This window comes from Carcharhinus amblyrhynchos, chromosome 2 (assembly GCF_965287045.1).
Source record: "Carcharhinus amblyrhynchos chromosome 2, sCarAmb.v2.hapA, whole genome shotgun sequence".
Lineage (NCBI taxonomy): Eukaryota > Metazoa > Chordata > Chondrichthyes > Carcharhiniformes > Carcharhinidae > Carcharhinus > Carcharhinus amblyrhynchos.
In genome coordinates this window covers 112,450,663-112,455,225 of record NC_137325.1, presented here as the reverse complement: position 1 = coordinate 112,455,225, position 4,563 = coordinate 112,450,663, and positions in this window count along the sequence as shown.

Below are 4,563 nucleotides of genomic sequence, written 5' to 3'. Positions count from 1 at the left end.
CATGGTGAAAACCTGGTGATTGTATTTTATAACACTTTTCCTCAATCTTCTTGCAGTAAGTCATTACGGTGGTATAAGCATTAAAGCCAATTTTACGCAATGATGGTGTCTGGACTGTTCATTTTTTTCTGAAAGGGGTTGCTATCACTACTTTGCCAAGTCATTTTAATATTCATATCCAATGCATCAAGCCCATTCGAAAACCGATGGTAATTTTTTATTTGTCTTATACACAGATGTTGACCCACTCCGATCAAACAGCGCTAACTCTTTGTACCGAGAAGAATTTACACTGTGCCTACTCTCACTTTTGAAACAAAATGCTTTACTTTTCTCCCAATTGTGTAGTGTAACCGGTGGCGTCTGCTGCAACAGCAAGAAGGTAAAAGATGTTTGAAAGATTTGAATAGTCAAACGCTTTGGTTTTCTAATGTGTTTGTCATGGTAAAATACAGCCCCTGTCTTTCACCCTCTCATAAATCAATATCCTCGGACAGAAAGTTTTATGGTGAGTTTAACACTAATTTAAATATTTAGTAGGGAACACTCTGTTGTATTTTAGCATCTATTCGAACGTAGTCACAAAATTTTGTTTGTAAATTAGAGTCCTTCTTAAAACCATTTGCCCTTTTTTTCCAATTTCAAGTTCTTAACCATACGGGAACGTATCGATTCGCGTATAGTTTCACCTGCATTATTTAACTACACACTATTTTAATCAGATTTTTAATCATACCGGATACAACGCAACCCCTTAAGCTACAATAGCACTTCTGTAAAAAGAAGCAGATACACGATCACCTGTGGAAATGTGGATGTTTTAGAAACTCTAATTGTTTTTCACCAAATAAATCGTTCATCCGGTGAATTGGGCTCAGTGAGGTGGGGGTAGCTGGATTGATGACACTTGCTGTTGAGCAGGGTCCTTGAGCTTCTCACAACCTGTTGAAATTCAGCGAGCGGGTTAATCCCAATCGTGCTGGACCTCTTCCCAGACCTGGCTCCTAGCCATTTCCACTAATCCTCCATGCAGACCAAGTACCTCCACAATTAGACCTTCAACCCAAGCGGAGATCTTTCAGCCGCATCTAGCAGCTTCCACCAACACAGGATGGAGAATCTAATGCGCAGTAAGTGGTCTGTTGAGGAGTTGGATAAGATAGGCCAAGCAGTGGTTTCACCAAAAATGGAACTAGAAGATATCAACCTACGAAGTAATTGGCACATCTCTTTAAAGTCTCAAACAATATTTTGTTCATTTCCATTAATGGCATTATTCCAGTAAGTCAACACAAAAAGCAATCTCCTTGTTCAGCGACTTTTCACAGTCTCCTGTTCTGAAGGAAAGATCCCCATGAGAATGAGTCATTCCTTTACACAATTCACCGCGCTTTAACACAGCAGGTATGTAACAATAAAGCTGTAAAAAAAAGTATTTGTCTTCACCAGCGGATATACATACCTCTCTATATAGAATAAAGCTGAACAGTTAAAGCTTGACTTGACTAGCTTTCTTTTGGCCAAAATTGAGGAAAGTGTGTGTGTGTGAAATACAGTAAGCAAAATGTCTATCATCTGTGCCGTATGTTCAATAGAAATAAGAATGTGTATACTTCCGAATGTAATTCGGTCAATGCTGATTTCACAATGAACTTGAATATTCAACATGAACAATTTGGATAAGAAGTATATGGTGACAAAACAGCCACTGTACTTAAACATGTAACTCGCAAACCTGTGCTTACTATTTATCAAACCAAAGATGCTGAACTTTCACAGACTTTAATGTAGTCTTTTTTTTGGAGGAACTCGTCTATTCTTGCTTACCTATTTCGGCCTCGCGGTGAGGAATGCATTCATTGCTACTCGCAGCTGCATTAGTCTTCCTAAAAAAAACCTGCTGAGAAATGCATATAATAAGAAAAAACAGATCGGTTGGATAGCAAAGTAATTAATGCCTTAAAGAGCTGAGGGTTGGTTTTTAGTAGTCTTTTGGGAATGAGAGGTAGCCGGTGAAAAATGACGCATGCTTTTGCACTTGGGGAGCTGGCAACTAGCAAAGCCCCCTACTTCACAGAGGTGAACAAAGGAGGTCGACTGGACTAGATAGGTTGTAACAGGTTTCTATGTGTCTCCCCCGCAACACACATTGAGTGCACCATGGATGTGCATGGAATATTTTCTGCGGAATAGTGTATGTGAAAGGGAAAATAACTTTTATCCGGCGCTCTCGATTCATGGAAAGCAAAGGTTGAAAAACGAATTCTGCCCAAACAAGATTTTTCATTTCGTTGTTGCCAACGTTTTAATTTTCCGAGTTGATTTAATGTTAGCGTGGTTAGATATAAATCTTGTTGGGTGATACTGTTTAAAGCATCAATTGGAGAACTTGCGGTTCACTTTTTTGGGGGATCGATTTGAATATGAGTAACATATGTTGTGAGGCATCACTTTCCCTTTTTAAATAAATATCATTCAAAACCTTGCTGGAAATGCTCCTTCCAACTTAATTAGTGTGGTTGCATTGCTCCCTGGATGACTGAACCTCTCCTATCCGTGCTGTGCATAGTGACTTTTAACCTCAGTTCGCAAGATGTGCCTGAAAAGTTAACAGATACAAAGATACTATTCTATAGCATTAACAAAAAAAAACAGCTAAACACTAAACAAGATCTTCAACTTGACCTTGGAAAGGGGTTTTGTGCCTCTCGCTAATCTATCAAATCCACGATCCATGACAATGATGTATTTAAAAGTATTGTCAGATGAATGGTTTGATAAATTCACTGCTGAAAACGGTGGGGTCATTTGTAATGATATGTTCAAAAACTAAGTCTGTTCAGCAAAAAAAAAGTTTTGTGACACGATGTAAGGAAATGAATTGCCAAATCAGCACTGTAATATTGCTCGGGACCAAGAAAAAAAAAGGCTGGGAACAATGCTCCTCATATTAAACGCGATATTTAGATGCTTTGGTTGGGAACAAAAGTCATAGCAAGACGTCTTTATGGCTAATTCAGTCAAAGGCACATCCCTAGTTTTCCCGCAGAAAGGTCACTGTCGTTGTGTTTGGTCCACCGAGGGGGTGTTTTCAGATTGAAAACTGAGCCAGCTGTCTCTGTCATACTCTCGCCATTGGAGAGCACCAACTGTGCATGGTTGTTAGCCACATTCTACACCTGCAAAACCTACCGATTACCAACACTTTTCAATTTTTAACATTGCATAAACAATGCAAGCAGCGGCTCACAGCGTTTGACAGTGTAGCAACTCGGGTAGGTACCAGTATCGCAATTGCGTGAGCTGCCCATTGATTGGCCGTGAGCGAAGATCAAAGGGGGACTTCAGACAAATGTTAAAAAAAACTTGAAAAACAAACTGACCAATAACTTTTCAAGGCAATCTTTCTCCTTCCTCACTCCAGTTTAAACGTCAATTGTTTTACTTCTGAACTTTAATCCTAAGTGCTTTGGAACAGTTGACTGATGAGCGAACTGCCAAAGTATTTGCAATTAAATGTATGTGAAACGTAAGACGCAATGTCAGTGTGTATAACTTCACACATTACCACGTATTAGGCTGCAAACGAAACATTTTTATATCTTAGAGTGAAATTTAGGCTTTAAAAATCCTATTTTACCTGTTCTGTGCATCTAGTAATTCGCTGTCGGCTGCAACGATTAGCTGCCATTTCTAAAATTCCGTTTTTTTAAAATAAACTTTTCACTGGAAGAAATCACTCAATGTTTCAATTCATCCGTGTCTTGCCAGATCCCATGGATGTTGTACACTAAGCCAGTTAACCTGTATTTGTCTGAAATTGTTCAATAAATCATGCAGATTCCTCAACTGCCGTATAATTGGATAAAATGTGGAGTGTGGCTGAAAGTTGTTATTAGATCTGAAGATTTTTTTTTGTCACTATATTTGTGCCCCTCGAGCTATTTCCATAGCAACGCAGTGGAAAGAACTTTAGCATCATAAATGGTTGAAGTTCATATCTGATATCACGCTCCCATTTTCCTTAGACCTGCACCCTTTCCATGTTCAAGTTTCATGTTATCTTTTGAGCGTCTAAAGGAACACCTAATCTGAAATGTGAGTAAGATATTGCAGTGTCTCTAGAATTATTGCATTAGTGGAATAATTTGTGAATTTCCACACTCACATTGTTACTGTTTTTTGGGGGGACTAGGGCACACAAACTGGCACTGGGTTTGAATGCGCTTAGTTGATCAGTACCCGAAAAAAAAAGTACTTGCATCACTGCCGTTATGTCAACATGGATTTTTATTAATGTGTCTGTTTACAAGGTGAGGGGGAAACTCTTTTCTTGAGAACAAAGTATTTGGACCAGTTGAAATGCGCCTTGTAAAGAAAAAAAGCCTAAGAACTGAGACTCTTAAAAGAGTGCGCAAGTTCACGGCGGACACATGATCTAACCATGTATATACTTTTATTTTATACTTACACTGATTTTATAAACAACCAACATAATCTAGATTCGCAGCACTTCATTTGGAAGTTTTGTTTTCAAAAAGCTTAGTTATCAGAATTGTGCCA